Source organism: Arvicola amphibius, chromosome 17 (assembly GCF_903992535.2).
Source record: "Arvicola amphibius chromosome 17, mArvAmp1.2, whole genome shotgun sequence".
Lineage (NCBI taxonomy): Eukaryota > Metazoa > Chordata > Mammalia > Rodentia > Cricetidae > Arvicola > Arvicola amphibius.
The window spans coordinates 30,060,988-30,079,021 of NC_052063.2; the positions used below are offsets into that span (position 1 = coordinate 30,060,988).

Sequence of the window (18,034 nt, forward strand, 5' to 3'; positions counted from 1 at the left end):
GGGAGTATGGCTCTGTCTGGGTGGATAAGGCCTTGTTTTAAAAGTATGTCACGATGGGGGTGGACTTGGTGGTTTCCTATGCTCAGGATACCACACAGTGTGTCAGCTGACTTTCTAGCTGCCTGAAAGATGTAGGACTCTCAGTTCCAACACCATGTCTGTCTGCACACCACCATGCTCCCTGCCATGATGATAATAGACTGAACCGCTGAAACTGTAAGCAAGTCCCCAAGTAATGTTTTCTTTATAAGAGTTGCTGTGGTCACGGCGTCTTCATTCACAGGCGACAGAAACCCTAACTGAGACATGTACACACACAGTCCTTCCATGTTCACTGTCAGCTAGTTCAATGGGGGAATAATGTTTTGAAAAGATACAGCATTTTTTAATTTAAAAGATAAAATTTCTTTTAGAAGAATGTTTATCACGCTGTGTGTCAAGTGAAGAGCAACACCACACCCAATCAAGACTGTGAGTAACAAATGTCTACCTTTTCATGTTACAGGAGATTCCAGCAAAAGCCAGCTGGCGTCTGTCCACAAGTGACCCAGGGTCTAAAGAGTGCTCCTCGGCTACACAGGCACTGGTCTAAGCCACCAACAGCTGTCAGCCGTGCTGTCACTTCCCTCCCAGCTAACATCACTCAGTTCCTCAAGGTTTTAAAATTTATTTATTTATTATGTATACAATATTTTGTCAGTGTGTGTCTGCAGACCAGAAAGAGGGCACCAGACCTCATTACAGATGGTGTGAGCCACCATGTTGTTGCCGGGAATTGAACTCATGACCTTTGGAAGAGCAGGCAATTGCTCTTAACACACTGAGCCATCTCTCCAGCCCCAGTTCCTCAAGTTTTAAGACAGACCTATGTGAGGGTGAATGTGTTCTAAGATTTCTGGCCCTAAAGCCATAAGATCTTTTAATTTTTGTTGTTGTTATTACTGTTTTGTTTTTCAAGACATAGTTTCTTCTCTGAATAACAACTCCGGCTGTCCTCACTTGTGGCTTTGAATTCACAGAGATCAACTTCCTCTGCCTTCTGAGTGCTGGGATTTGAAGGCGTGCATCACAACCACCCAGCTAAGATCTTTTAGTTTTTAACATAAGGTGCTAAATACTGGAGCCAAGGATAGCTCAGTGGTTAAGAACACATACTAGTCTTGTAAAGGACCAAAGTTTGGTTCCCAGCATGCCACACTGGGCAGTACCTGGGGATCCAACTCCCTCTTGTGAGGGCCATGCACACATATGTTGCACAGAAACACATGCGGCAAAATATTCATACAAATGAAATAAAAATCTTTACAAAATAAACATTTTAAAGATGCGAAATATTTGTTAACATCTATTTGCATATCACTTTATCTCAATAATCCCAGCATTGGTACCTTTGCGTGTTGAAAAGAGTTACTCTAGCTGAAACAGGAGCACTTGACACACACGAAAAAGTGCAACTTCAGACATCACAGACTACTGCCATGACAGTTCATGAGGAGCGTTTCTTCTAATATTAATTTTCTTTATACTAATTTACTCAAAAATTTGGAAAATAAATCAATGAATAAAAAGTCCATTTTTCTTCTCTAGCCTTAAGGGGTAAAGCCATCACAAAGACTCTAAGCTCCTCCTGGTAGGAAGGCTGAAACTGTTAAGGACTGGGACTGGCAGCAATGTGCTCTTATACTTTAATTAAAATGCCGAGAAATGAATGTGCTTACTTTGTCAATACTAAGAAAATCTTGTGGTTAAGGAAATATTCAGAACTCTTCCTCTCCCCAAATCCATGAGTTAGGAAGCGGTGAGCACTGTTTCCCTCCTCCACGGCTCTGGGATATCTGCTTTGGTTAACAAAAGAATAACCACAGCATTCAAGAGTCTAATACAAATTATTCTGAAAAATAAATGTTACTTATATGAAATCAGTATCCCTCTTAAAACTACTAAAGCTGTATTAACATATTGCTAATAGGGAAATTTGTACAAAAAGTTATTATAGAGTAAACCCAAACTGCTCCATCTAATTACAACACAGTGCCACGTTTGTACTAGAATAAAGTGGACTTAATAACATTAATGTTGCAGCCTTTCTTTACAAGTTAAGCTATAAACAGAAACTCAGTATAAAAACAGACAAAAAAAATTACACAGTGTGAGGTATAGTAAGTATTTTATGAGAATTTTGATCAATCTGGAGATTCAAGCAAAAAGCAAACAAACAAAATAACTTGAAATGTCCTAAAGGAGTTAAGATTTAAAAAGCCCAACAACATAACTCTTAACTTTTACGAGCATGTCTTCAGAGGGCCACAAAACAGCCAAATACTGGGCCTCTTTGCAAGAATCATTTATCCAATCCCTCAGGCAAAGTACTCTTTTGCTATATTTGCTAAAAATATGAGCTGCTCAAGAGTGTGATATTATTTAAAATGTGGTTTTCAAAAAGTATGTGGTACATATTTTTTAGAATGAAAAAAATCCTCAGCAAAAGCCTAGTTTACCGCTAGAGACACACTGAAGGGACGGTGCAGGGGTCACCTGCTCCCACCTTTCTCTACTACTATCGTCTTATGTTAGATGGGTCATTTGCTGTTGTGATGAAAGAACACAGATAACATTATAACAACTAAAATATACTTTTATGGCCAGCACAGAAGCGTTACCCTGTAATCCCAACAGCCAAGAGGCTGAGGCAAGAGGACGTTCATGAGTTTGAAGCCAACGTGGGCTATACAGTAAGTTCCACGCCTAGCTACAGTGTGACAAATCCTGTGTCAAAAACAAAAAAAAATAAAATAAAATAAAAATAAAGTATATACTTATTCAGACTACTTAATTGTTACAATAATTTTTTCGTTCCATACAGGATATTTGAATTATATGTAGTCATTGAATGTCTCATGGCTTCTTTTGCTGTACCACTGATTCCTGATGTTCCCTGTTTCTGGTGACCCCTCCAATTCTCAGCAATACTAGTTAAATACTTTATAGGGCTTTTTGCTCGAGTTAGTTTCATGCTTTTCTTATAATTAGACCAAAATTATGAGGTTGGAAAACCGGAGATAAAATTTAGAAACACTATCAGTGGGACTTGTGGCTAATGTTGAACCTGGTCACCTAGTAGGGGGCAGTGCCTGCCACCTTCCTCCACCCAGAAGCTATTCCACTCCAACTCACCCTTCGCGTTGTGTGTTTTACAAAGAAGGTCATCACTTACAAAGCTAGAATCCAAGCATGGTGGTGCAGGTCTATATCCTAGATACTCAGGAGGCTAAGACAGAATTCTAAACTTAAAGTTAGTGTTCTAGAATAATCTTTTTGTACACTGTGAAGATGTGTCTTTGCCAAAGTGCCTTCTGAGTATTTAATAACCTGAATGGCTGGAGCTGGAGAAATGGCTCAGAGGTTAAGAGCACTGACTGTTCTTCCAGAGGTCCTGAGTTCAATTCCCAGCAACCACATGGTGGCTCACAGCCACCTGTAATGAATCTGGCGTCCTTGTCTTGCCTGAAGGCACACGCTGGCAGAACATTATAATAAACAATCTTTAAAAAAAAGCTGAATGGCCAAAAGCAAGACAGGAAGAGGTTAGGTGGGACTTCAGGGCAGAGAGAAAAGAAGAGGGGATAAATTTAGGCATGGAAGATGCCAGAGATGGACAGGAAGCAGAACATGCAGGAGGAGAGGTAAAAATACAAGTCATGTGGCAGAATGTAGATTAATAGAAATAGGTTAATTTTTTTAAAAAAATATTTATTCATTCATTCATTCATTCATTTATTTATTATGCATACAGTATTCTGTCTGTGTGTATGCCTGCAGGCCAGAAGAGGGCACCAGACCTCATTAAAGATGGTTGTGAGCCACCATGTGGTTGCCAGGAATTGAACTCAGGACCTTTGGAAGAGCAGGTAATGCTCTTAACCACTGAGCCATCTCTCCAGCCCCTAGAAATAGGTTAATTAAACTATAAGAGCTAATTAGAAATAAAAGCCTAAAATAAGACCAAACTTTCACAATCAATAAGGTCTCTTATCATGATTTGGGGAGCTGGCGGGCCAAGAAAGCCTGCTACAGGCTAGCCTGGGCAATTTTAGCAAGATCATATATCAAAAAAAAAAAAAAAAAAAAAAAAAAAAAAAAGAGGTGAATGATGTGGGCTAGAAGGTAGCTCCCCAAGTACAGTCTCGAGCATTCATGAGGCTGAGTTCAACAGCGCTTCTTGGGTGGGAGTAAGGCAGCAACTGAGGTTCTAACTTAGTGGCAGAGAAAGATCTTACCTATTTACATAAGATCCTGGGTTCAATCCCCAGAAAGCCACGCACAACAGAGGAGAATGGTGTTGCCACAGTTTCAATTCACTGTGAAGGTAACACTGTCCTTTGAAAGTGTCATTTGAAAGGTATGCCAGGCCGGCACTCTCCACTAAGCTCCATCTGCAGAACTGACCAATTATTTGGAATCTTCTGCACAAGAAGAGAGAGGTCTTCCCTGTTTTTATTCTATTCAGTCACATACTGATACCAGTATTGACCCGTGGACATTTCTTTTACACTTTGAGTTATATCTAATACTACCTCACATGACTTTGTTGCTCAATGATTTCATTTTTGGCCACTGGAGCTCTTCCATTGGGTCCTATGCTCTTCTGACATAGTCACATCTTTGTAGGGTTTATTCCTTTGCTTCTTTCTTGTTTGCCACAGCCCTAGATCAGCCATTTCCCCTAAATGACGGCTGGTTCCTCTTACTGAAGAATTTTTTAGTGGGTATGTTTCAAATATTTAAAGAGAACAAATTTTAAAACTATAAAATTAAAACATAGTCTTTTTCTTGGAACAAAAAGAGTAAAAAATAATAAAGGCAGGAAAATTTTAAATCTCACTACAGGGGGCTGGGGATATAGCCCAGTTGGTAGAGCATTTGCCTAGCATACATGAAGCCCTAGGCTGAGACAGCCTCACTATGTAGTCCAGCTACCTTAAAGTCCTGATCCTTTGGCCTCTAGAGTGCTGGGATTGGAGGCACCTGCGTCACGGCGGCAGTTCTTTTTTTGTTTTTTTTTAAAGACTGTTTACTTACTTGTTTGCTTAGAGACAAGATCTGTGTAGTTGTGGCTGGCCTAGAACACACTAATAGGTCAGCTGGCCTTGAGCTCTCAGATCTCTAAGATACACCTCTGTAAGCAATGGTTCAGGACTAGACAGACCAGTAACATAAAGCAGAACATAAAGAAACAAAACTGCTCATATATGAAAACTTGACCTCTTTCTTAGGATGAGCCATGAAGGGAAAACAACTTCACATCTGACTCCATGGGATGAGAGGCTGCTGTGGGGTGCAGGTGCATATGAACTGACCTCTACTTTGCTGCTGTGGGGATGGCATCAAAACGTTATCAAGGCTTATTGAAAAATGTCAAGCTGCCAAATGAACTTAGAGGTCAAATTATTTTAATTCTTTAATTACCCTTCATATTCTGCAATTACAAAAACTAATCAAACAAAAAACCTGTCAAATCAAGTAGGCTATCTAATTAAGAGAAATCAAAAGCCAGGCGCTGTGGAGACTTTGGAGGCTGGGGAAGGAGGATTTCTAGTTGAAGCTAGCATAGGCCACATAATAAGACCTGACCTAAAAATGAATACGAGGCTGACAGAACTGTAACTTCCAATTACTTCACACCCTAATGTTACCTTTGTGCCTCATTTACAATAGATATCTTACTGGGATGGGGTGGGGCTCCACTGCTAGACCACTTGCCGAGCTTGTGCAAAGCCATAGATTCAATCTGTGGCACCACATATACAGAACATGGTGGCACTCACCTGTAATCCCAGCACTTGGGAGATAGAGAAGGATTAGAAGTTCAAAGCCATCTATGAACCATCAAGTTGTTAAGCCTGGACACAGAAGACACCGTCTCATTACAAATAAAACAACAACAAATACCAGTCATTACTGTAGGGATTTGGAAAGAATTATTTGGAAAATCAAAACAATCCATGTTTCAGTCCGTGTCTACATGTATGTATGAGCAATGGTGCCCGTGGTAGACTGCAAAGGGTCTGAGAACCGAAGCCTAGATGTGCCTTCTCCCTGAACTCGAGTGAATGTTTCTTTGCGAGTTCGTGTCGCAAGAATGAATGCCATGCACATGGTGCCAGCAGAGGCCAGAAGGAACACTGGATCCCTTGGAGCTGCAGTCAGTGCAGGTGGAAGTCACCTGACTAAGCCCGGGAACTGAACTCCAATTCTCCAGAAGAGAACCAAGCCACAGTCAACCCACCCCTCCAGCCCATTTGGTCACTGCATTTTTCACTGTCTGCAAAAGCTTCAGAGTATGAACAATGTGTAACGATCTCATGGGGGCTGGGAAATGGCTCAGTGGTTAATGTGCTTGCTATACAAGGAAAAGACCTGAGATCCCAGCACCAACTAAAAAGCTGGGAATGGAACATGTGCCTATAGCCACAGCACTGGGAAAACACAAACAGAAATATCCCCCAGGACCCACTGGCTGACCAGCCTAGCCAAAATGGCAAATTCCATGTTCATGATGTCTTAAACACACACACACACACACTAACACACACACACACACACACACACACACACAGGTAAGCTCTCCTAGCTGGGCAAGTGGTACACACTTGTATCTCAGCACACAGAAAGTGGAAGGATGGAGAGTCATGAGTTCGAGGTCGGCCTACAGACTACAAAGTAAGATCCAGTCTCAAAGAGAAGTAAAACACAAGCAAACAGCAGTCAACCCAGGTAAGGTCTTCCTTGGAAAGAGCAGTAACAGAGCTGGGGAGAGGGAGGGAGGAGGGACAGCTAAGACAGGCATTGCAGAAAAAGCTGGCTGTCCAGCCTACTTGTGAGGCTGAGTTTGGAGGGTTGTTCTTACAACCAGAGAAAGTGGGGAGGAGGATTTCAAATAATTCTGATTAAAGTGTTAAGTCAAAGAAATACACACAATTGCAAAGAACACATCATTAAACTGGGAACTTATCAACACTATATTCATACTAAAAAAGATGAGATGGAATAAGTAAATATTTATGTCAAATGCTTTTTAAATATTGGATATAATGACTGGTTATATCATCAAGCAAAGAAATTCACTCTAATTTCATTCACTATCAAAGTACACATACACACACACATACACACACGAGACATGTTCCTTCTGGACTGTAAGTTTCTGGCTCACACAAAACAAGATGGTTAAAACACACACCAACGTGGGCTCTGAGCCCTGTGCTTCTGCATGCCGCCCAACTGGGCACTTTGTGAGCATGGTGATTAGGAGGGATGATGCACAATCACAAGCACATTCTTTCCCTCAGCTCACACATCAAGAACTTGCCCTCTCAGCGGCATTCTTCTCTAAACAGCCATGGTCACCTTAGCAACCCTACGCTCCCAATATGGACAGCTGGTCCATTTAAAGTCAGTCCTCCTTGGCAAGGAAAGTGCTTGTTCTTCAAACTGGGAGAGAGAGGAGGGTTCCTTTCAGTAGCACATTACGGGCCCGATTCATCTGGTCAGCACTTTGGTTCTGTAGTAGCAATTGTAGAATTTAAACCTACTCTGAATTTGGGGTTTGTTTTGTTTTGTTTTTTAAGTATAAAAACAAGTACTAAATAATAAAATCCAGCTAAATCATATGGGACTCTATGAGAGAATATGAAACAGAAGTTATAAAACAATTTGTTTTATACTCTTATTACAACTTACATCTATTGAGTTTCAAGAATAAAGTTCAGCTTAGTTCAATTTAACTGTAACACCTGAAGCCTCGGTACACATCAACGGATCTGGGTCAGAAAGCCCTCAATATCATAGCCTATCTTTGACCCTCGGACACAAACAAAACCCGGAGAAAACACTTTTCTACAAGTGAGAGACCTGGGTTGGATCTCCAGCACCAAACTGCCTAATTAATTAATGGACTTTCAGTCAATCTATATTTTCTACTCTACTGCCTTCATGGGCAATTTCTTAATTCTTCCAAATGTTCAAATAAAACCAAGTGATAAGCATATCCGAACACCTTGTTAGACTGACATAAAAAACATGAACTACTCAAAAACAATCTTGATCACTGCTTGTACGTGTGACTGAACAAATTGAGCCTTTCAGAATAAAAGAAACAGTTTTATAAGAATAAGTGACTTTCACACTATGAACAAAGAGAGAAAACTGACACTCTAAAATATATTCAATCAAAATTGCTCATTACATAACCCACAAAAGCATTTTATATCCTACCCAACAAAACTAAAAACCTAACCGCTAACAAAATTAAAGCAGAATATTCTAAACTAAAAGTTTATGATATTTATGATAAGTTGGAAAATATATGAAAGTTTTTCTATAACAGAGGTAAACCAAATCCTATTAATTTAATAAATGCTGCTTTAGTGAAACTCAAAAATAAGTATACTTAAATAAAAAAATAAAAGAATTTGGGGCTGGAGAGATGGCTCAGCAGTTAAGAACATTGGCTGTTCTTCCAAAGGACTAAGGCCTGATTATCATTACCTACATGGTGACCGACAACCCATCTATAACTCCAGATCCAGAAGATTCAATGCCCACTTCAGGCCACTGTGGGCACTCAGTAAACAGACATATATGCAGGTAAAGCATTCATACACATAAATTTTAAAAATCAAAAATATTTTAAAACATTAAATAACTACTATCTAAATTATTCACTGGCTATTTTTAACTGTATACATGTGTTTTTTAAACTTTCATGTGATGAAGTTCTTGGTAACAGCACTTCTTCTTAGGAGGTTGGCAAGATAGTTCAATGGGTACAGATGTCTGCCACCAAGCCTGACACTTGATTTCAAGGACAAGAAAACCAACTTTTCCCAAGCTGTCTTCTGACACCATCTGTGCACCAAGGCATCTGTATGCACACACACACATATATGCATGCATGCATACATACATACATTCATACACACATAAATATAATAAAAATAACAACAAAGAAAAAACTTCTCTAAAGACTTAACCTAGTTATCTTTATCTTCTTCATGTAGCAAAGCATCAACTGACAGGGCAGCCATACAGGTAGAAAGACCCCCACATCCATTTTTCTAAATCTGGCTACTGTTTGTAAAATAGAACTACTATTGTTTCCACATATGCAGTGGTGCCAAGTGGGAATAATGAAATTAGTATGCCATATAAAAAACCTCAAAATCCAAATATACTCAAAAAGGAACTATGCTACTTGTTCAATTCTCTGAGTATGTACTTTTTAAAAGGTAGATCAATATTTGACCATCTATGGAATGTGAAAATCATTATCAGCTTCAAAAGTTTTCTAGTCTTCTTGTCAAATCTATCCTTTTTTCTGTTCATTTTTTCTTTTTTTTCTTTTTTTTTTTTTTTTTTTTTTTTTTTTGGTTTTTCCAGACAAGGTTTCCGTATGTAGCTTTGGAGCCGAAGCCCATCCTGGAACTCACTTTTTAGACCAGGCCTGGCCTTAACCTAGAGATCTGCCTGGCTTCTGCCTCCCAAGTGCTGGGATTAAAGAAAGGGGTCACCAACAACAACCAGCCTTACCAAAACTTTATAAATACTTCCACTATTGACATAAAAAAAAAAAAAAACCCAAGTGGGTAGTTGGCAGAGGCAGGGCAGACCTCTTGTGAGTTCAAGGTCATCCTGGTCTACAAGAGCTAGTTCCAGGATAGGCTCCAAAGCTACAGAGAAACCCTGTCAAGAAAAAGAAGAATGAAAAACAAAACAAAAGCAAACAAACAAACAAAAACAAGCCTTACTTTCAAAAAGCTTCAACCTTGGCTTGTTTTCAGATGCAAGCGTGGGCCTTCCTTTCCCGCTACAGTCCAAACTCTGCACAGACAAAATTCAGGCCCTGACACTCTGGTAGGAGAGGAGGGGTGGGCTGGCTCTGGTGGCTCTAAGAGGTGATCAGGTCATGGAGCTTCTCTTTGTGAGCAGGATTAAGGCTTTCACAAGTCTTCGTCTTACTCTTTCTTCTTCTACCCTCCATCACACCACAAGGCATGCCTCCTCTCTGCAGGAAGCAGCAATCAGGCAAGGACCCTGCCAGGATACTCATCTTAGAATTCTCGGCTTCCATAATGGTGAGAAGTCAATTCATGTTCTTTATAAGTTGCCCCGGTCAGTGGTGTGGTAGTACAGCAACGCAAATAAAGACACTTCCCTATTCCTTCCACCATGAATCGTCCCTCGTCCATGAACTAAAGCCTCTAAGACCCTCACTTCATATTAAGAAACTGACCTAACAAGTACTTTAGCTTCTTCCAACCAAGTCTGGTTCCAGCACCTACATAAAGAGGCTAACAACTCACTTTTAATTCCAGCCCCAGAGATCTGAGGTCACTATACTCATGCGCACAAGACCATACATATGCATATATACAAAGTATATCAATCAATAAGAATTAGAGAGAGACTATATATTGGATGCCATCTTCGGCCTCCACACATGCTAACAAGTTCACAAACACAGATACTATACTTTCACAACACACACACACACACACACACACACACACACAATAAACTTTTTAGAAATCTATGTTATAAACAAAATAATATGTACAACAAGCATTAAAAATTGATTGGTCTGCTGGGCAGTGGTGGCCCAAGCCTTTAATCCCAGCACTCGGGAGGCAGAAATAGGTGGATCTCTGTGAGTTCAAGGCCAGTCTGGTCTACAGAGCTAGTTCCAAGACAGACTCCAAGCTATCAAAAAACCCTTTCTTAAAAAACAACAAAAAACAAACAAACAAAACAAAACAAAAACTTGGTCCTTTAAATGGACCAGTCAGTGATGATGAGTGTGGAACACCTACAGATCTGAACACCAGTGTTCCTGAACTGAAGTAAACACTGATATGTTCAGACATTCAGCCTCTTATGGCTTCACAAAATTTAAATAAATACAAAATATACTATGCAAAACTTACCATTTCAACTAGTTTTTAAAATGTAGACTCATTTTTAAGGTTGCCACTGTCCCTTTACTACATTTAATTACACAGCAGAATGATACTGTATATGTGCATGTGTGTATAATGTGCTAATTTTGTACAATAAATACAAAAATATCAGGTGTTGGAGAGGAGGTTCAGTTAGCGAAGTGCTTGCCTTGCAAATGGAGTACCTGTGATGGGTCCCCAGAACCTAAGTGAGAAAACCTGAGTGTAGTGATATACCCTTTAAATCCTAGCACTATGGAGACATGTAAGTCGAGACTGCTCATTCGTTTTCCAGCTGCCCAGACCTAAATAATCACACAGAAACTATATTAATTACAACACTGTTTGGCCTATTAGCTCAGGCTTCTTATTAACTAACTCTCACATTTTTAAATTAATCCATTTCTATTCTTTTATATTTTATGATGAGCTTTGTGGTTTGTCACGACTTGCTTCTTGGGCAGCTCCATGGCATCTGCCTCCCCTGGGCAACTACAAAGTGTCTCCTTGACTCTGCTTACTCTCTCTATCTCTGTTTGAATTTCCTGCCTGGCTTTACTCTGCTAAGCCATTGGCCGAAACAGCTTCTTTATTAATCAATGGTATAAAAATACATTCACAGCATACAGAGGGGAATCCCACATCATCTCCCCTTCCCTTAAAGGAAGGCTTTAATTTTATATCAGAGACAAAGTCAGGCAAGATCCCCAGGGCTCTCTAACCAGCCAGCCTCACTTATTTGGCAAGTTCCAAGCAAGTGAGAAACCATGTCTACAAAGAAAAACAGTGGTTGGTGCCTAAGACATGAGAGCTAAGGTTGTCCTCTGGCCTCTACATACAGAGACATGCACCCACATGGGCATATATCTGCACCACATGCACCACCAAACATGCATACACACAAACACCAAAATAAAAACACTGGAATTTAGGCCTAGCTTAGCAATAGGAGCATGCCTACCACATGAGGCCTTGTTTCAACCCTAGTATCATTAAATAAATACAAATTGTAAAAAATCTCTCTCTCTCTCTCTCACACACACACACACACACACACACACCACACACACCACACACACACTTACCACTCTAGACAGGAGCCCTAAAAGTACTAGAACACTTAAGAGCCATCGTCATTATGTATCGTGCATTACATTAATGTAGGAGATTTAAATTTCACTTTCCAAAAGAAAATAGCAAAGAAGAACAGATTAAGGTCAATGAGATTACATTTTCTGAAATTTCTATTTTTGATTTAAGCACTGTGGTCTACGAAAAGAAGATTCTGAATTTCTTCTGAAGCACTTTTTCAATACTTCCCAACAGCACCGTGGAAGATGTGAACACGCTGTTTGCTAACATGGTGGAGGCGGGGGAGGCCATGAGTGGGAGCACGCCTAAGCCCCTGCTGTCAAAGAGACAGTCTCTGGTGCTCAGCTCTCCCTTCTCCTCCTCAGCTAGCGGGTCCCATTACTTTAATCCTTTTTTTTTCCTTTTCCTTTTTAATTTCTTTTTATTGTGTGACACTTTATTCTTTCGCTTTTGGAGGGGGGGAGGGCACCACTGAGATCCCAAGTAAATCACACGCAGACTTATCATAGTTATGAATGCCCAATGCCCGGCCCTTAGCTTGGTTGTTTTTTCCCAGCTTTTCTTATCTTAAATTACCCCAACTACCTTTTACCTCTGGGCTTTTATCTTCTCTATTTCTGTATACCTTACTTTACTTCTTTCTCCATGGTTTGCTTTGTAGTTGAGCGGCTAGCCCCTGATATCCTCATCCCCTTGTTCTCTTGCTGTTTGTTCTCCTCGTTTCTTCTTCTATTTATCCTCTGCCTGCTAGCCCCACCTACCCTTGCTCCTTTCTGCTATTGGCCGTTCAGCTCTCTATTAGAACCATCAAGTGTTTTACACAGGAAAAGAATCAAAGTTAATCAAAAACAGCATAAACAAAAGTAACACACCTGAAAATAATATCCCCTAACTTCTTCCTTCCTTCCATCTTTCCTTCCTTTCTTCCTTCTGTTTTTTCTTGTTTATTTTGGGGGGTTTTTGAGACAGGGTTTCTATGTGTAGCTCTGGCTGTCCCAGAACTCATTCTATAGACCAGACTTCCTTGAACTCACAGAGACCTGCCCACCTCTGCCTCCTGAGTGCTGGGAATAAAGGCGTGTTACCACCACTTCCTGGCTTCAGTACATTTTTCTAAGGCTGTAATTCAATAATACTGCCTTTATGATTCTTTCAAGAAAACACAGTAGGCACATTTTCTAGAACCATATGCTAGAATCTTGAATTACACAGTCAACCAGGAATGTAAGTGACTCTCAATGGCCACATTCTTATTAATGTTTTCCAGGGCAGACAACTGTGGAGATGAAGGAGAGACTTGTGACTTACCACTCTGGAGGAATGCTCGCTCTGCTGCATCTTACTTCATGGCATGTGGATTACTTCCTCACCAGGACATCCAGGCATCTACTTCTTGGTGGTCATTTCTGAAATAAAGGTACGGTAATTGAGAATGTGACTCATATATTACAAAATCATAAACTCTTTAAGGACACTTAACTAATTATCATGACCAGTAAGGACTATTAACAAAGTTTCTAAGCAAACTCCTAACAGAAAACATTAGCAGGGTTAAGAGTTAGGTAAGATTTAAAAGCAAAACACTGGGTATTATCCCACAGGACCAGAATGTTTCAGCCCCCAACACCTCCCTGTCCCTGCTGGGCCTGACTGTGATTTATAAACTGGAACAAGAAGACACAGGAAACCGTACAATTGCAGTTTGGAACACCGTGAAGTGATTGTCTTTTCATTGTTTATGTGTCCATTACACCTAAAATGAAACCCAAGAACGGGATTTCTGTCCATTTTATTTACCTGCCTTAGGCACCTGAAACAATGGCTATTGTGCCGATGAATGTTCTACACATTTGTTCTGAGATGAATGAACTGATCATTGGCTAACTCCAACTGATGAAATAAATGGTGGTTTGAATGAAAATGGCCCCCACAGGCTCAAGGGAACCTTGCATGAAGAAACCATAGGGCCATGCTGAGTCAGCGCTGCCCTTTTGCCTGGCGGCCCCTGGAAAAGCTGGCCCTGTCCATCCGTCGCTCACAGAAGAAATGGCCCCCACCCAGCACCAAGGGCAGGCAGAGCTGAGCCTGAATGGCACTGGTTTAGAGGAGCTAGCTCACCCCTCACCTGACTGACCAGCTCAACTATCAGCCAGGCCCAATGGGGTTGGCAACCCTAACTACCTAACTAGAATCACCTGCTGAATCTCATGCAAGGACTGGCCCTGTGGAATGATAACTGCAGGATCCCCATGACTCGGGGCAGCCATGGATACCACAAGAGGAGTAAGCACGGTGTACCAATGGCCCACCGCAATGAACATCTGCCAAGTAAAGCTGATTGGACAAAAGCATATGCTGTTGTGACACACTACTCCCAAGCCAACAGCATGAATGAAGAGGTGGTGGACGAGAAGAGGCTCGTTCTTTTTCTTTCTTTCTTTCTTTTCTTTCTTCTTTCTTCTTTTCTTTCTTTCTTTCTTTCTAGTTTTCATTGGGTGGGGACCACTGCAATGGAAGAGGGAGATGATGAATATGGAATGGAACTGGGATGTGGGCAGAGTCAGAGTTGGAGGTGTTATGATTGTAAATTTCTAAAGATCCAATAAAGAAATTATGTTTTAAAAAAAGGAAAAGGAAAAGAAACACAGAAAATGACTCCCGCAGACTCACAGGAGTGGCACTACGGGGGTTGGCGTGCTGGAAGTGTGTCACAGGGAGCTCACTGAGGTGTCTGTCATTCTATCTTCCTGCTGTCCGCCCAATCCAGATGCAGCACTCAAAGCTACATCTCCAGTACCATGTCTACCCGTTTTGTACCCATGCTTCCCGTCATGACAATGACCTCAAACCTCTGAACATGTAAGCCAGCTCCTATTAAATGTTTTCCTTTATAAGAGTTGTCATGAGCCAGAAAAATGGTGGCCAAGGCCCAATTTCAGCATTCAGGAGGCTGAGGAAGATGGATGGGTCTCTGTGATCTCGAGACTAGTCTGGTTTACAGAGGCAAGCTCTGGGACAGGCCCAAAGCTACACAAAAAACCCTGTCTCAAAATCAAAACAAACGAAAAAGGGGTGTCATGAACATGGTTGTCCTTTCACAGCAATAGAAACCCTAACTAAGATACAACTGCTTAAATCTCAAACACCATTTCTTCCACAGAAATGCCACTAGTGCCAACATACACAATACACAAAAGCCATAAAAGACAAGGAGACATATTCCCACCACCAAACTAGAACAAAAGCCTAAGGTTCCTTGAATTTGATCAACTTCACCTTTGGTAAAGATCCAAGGAGATGAACTGAATATGTGATTTTTGCCAACTCTCAGGCATGTTCTTTAAGGTATTGTAGAGGCCATTCGGGACACCAAGTCTTTCTGTAGGGGCAGAGTTGCCACTCTTCCAGACTGCAGGAATAAACCCTAACCCCAGCAGTTTAGAGCCGAGTGACAGAGCACAAATGCGCTTGTGGCTGGGCGGTTGGGAGACAGAGGTGGGGGCTCTGTGAGTCAAGGCCATGCCTGATCTACAGAGCTAGCTCCAGGACAGCCAGGGCTGTTTACACTCTCGTCCTCAAAATCTAAAAAAATGATGTCCCAACTTCAAAAAATTAATGATGTATCTACCACACTGTTTTGTTTTTAAATACTCTGTCCCACAAACTCCACAAAGGAATGGTTCAGGATTTTAATCAAATGAGTACCATTAGTACAATTCCCAAAGAAATGACATTCCTCTTTCTCTCCTATTTATTTAAGCACTTCTGTTTGTGATTATCAAGTTTCAAAGTTTTCTCAGGAAAGTTCAAGTATTTCAAATTTACTTGTATCTCTAGGCACCGTGGCCACTGGAAAGAATCAAAAGAGCACATTAACTCTCAACAAGACTAAATAAAATGCAACACTGTAGGAATGTTTGAACTTAATTTTTTTTTCTTTAAATAAACTCCTCTGGGCTGAGGTTTACTTTGCCTTTTGAGCATCATGTGGCTGGCAAACCTCAGGGTTTTAACAGAGATTAGCCAGGGGACAGAAGGAAACACCAAGTATGACTCAGTGATCACATTTTAATAGTCCCTGAAGACCAAAACCAAACACATGCAATCACCAGGAAACTGTCCCCAAACCCACTGCCAGCATACCTTTCATCTGATAATCTATTTCACTTCAAGTTCACAAACCTATTATCATATCATCCAAGATGCTAACATAAACCCAGAACATCAGACACTTGATCAGCAGGGTCCTAAAGGGCTGAACAATGAATCTGACATGCAAAGCTCACCTGGAAGGAGGCAGGGGAGAACTCTTGAATATTTTAAACAGAAAACCTTGGTCACCAAGAAATCAGACCAGTAAATTCAACTATCTGAAAAATGAGTGACAGGACCAGTAGGCAAAGGGGCTTGTCATCCTGACGCCTGTGCTCACTCTCCTGGACCCACACAGTGGGAAGTCTTCGGACCGCCCCATGGTCTGTGTGTACAGAGTCACATAAAGGTAAGTCAAGGTAATTGAAAACCTTAAAGACATTTAATAACTTGACTTTACCTACACGTATATCTTTAAACATTAATACAGAAAACCCTACCTCTTTGCACAGAGGAGAAATGCAACAGAATTATCAACTTTAAGTTCCCAAATGACTAAATTATAAAAGCTAATTTTCAACTATTTTGGTCCTGGATTGTCAATAAAAACTACCACTTAAAACTGCCCCTCAGAATCTAAAGTCCTTGTAGGGATGATGGAGGGGAAGGGAAGAAGAGGTCAGAGGAGACACATTTTCAAGTAACAATTAGAAATAATATAACCTGAGTTAAAAGGAAAAACGAGATTTTTGGTGTTCAAAACTATAATTAAAATCCAATGAGGACAATGAAATGGTCTGTGTGGTTTCAATACTTGAGGCACCTCTAGTGTGTTTGCTTTTAGACCTTGCTTCGGGCATTAAAGAAAGGGAATTGGTGGCATGTAAAATATACATGATCTCCTGGAAGTTATATATACAATCTTTATACTCAGTAATTGTCTGATCTTCCTATGTACGCTCATAAAATGAGTAAATGTCCTATTTTAAAACTTCCGTTTTAATAACAGACTCCTGCCCACATTCTAGGTCACTATACAAAATGTATTTCTTTTCCACAAAATGTTTTCAAGACAGTGTTTTTTCTATATAGCTCTGGCTGTCCTGGAACTCGTTCCATGGACCAGGCTGACCTCCAAATCACAGAGATCCGCCTGCCTCTGCCTCCAGAGTGCTGGGATTAAAGCGAGCGCCACCACACCCAGCTACAAAATATATTTTTTAAACAGAAAATGTCATTACATTTCCCACTATGATCTATTTGGAATATCAGAGGTAGAAACTTGCTAAGTTTTCTTCTATATCTCCACCATCACACACAAAAAAATGTATAGAGTTCTAAATAAGCATTAGCAGAACTGTAACTTATTGTTTTCATAAACTTAAATGCAATGCCTAAAATATTCACTATGCAGAAAGCTTGGCCTCAAACAGGCTTACCTTTTATACTCTCCAAGGAGTTGAGTTACCTGGCTACTAAATCTTCAGTTTCTACAGGTGTCCTATAAAACTGTCCCCTTACTCCAACCCATTAACTTCTCATTGCATTTAATTGACTGACTGACTGACTGACCTGATTGACTGACTGACTGACTGAGACAGGGTCTCACTATGAAGGCCTCACTGACCTAGAATTTGTCCATGACCAGGCAGGCTGTCCTCAAACTCACAGAGGTCCACCTGCCTCTGCCCTTCTGGTGCTAGAATTAAAGGTGGTGTGCCACCAAGCCTGGCAGGGTTTGTTTGTTTGTTAAGAGTTTTATTTAGCTCACACTTTTGAAGACTGAAAGTCAGAACAGCATGGAGCTGGCTCTGATGAGGATCTCCAGAGAAGCCATGACAACCAAGAAAATGGAT

At 40.7% G+C, this 18,034-nt stretch overlaps 1 protein-coding gene across 1 annotated transcript in view; it reads right to left on the minus strand.

The window, feature by feature from the left end:
- Positions 1 to 18,034, minus strand: part of Frs2 (fibroblast growth factor receptor substrate 2) — a 79,927-nt gene that overhangs the window by 23,030 nt on the left and 38,863 nt on the right. Inside the window, 1 exon segment of the mRNA XM_038314999.1 lies at positions 13,395 to 13,492. The gene's annotated coding sequence lies outside the window, so the exon portion shown is untranslated.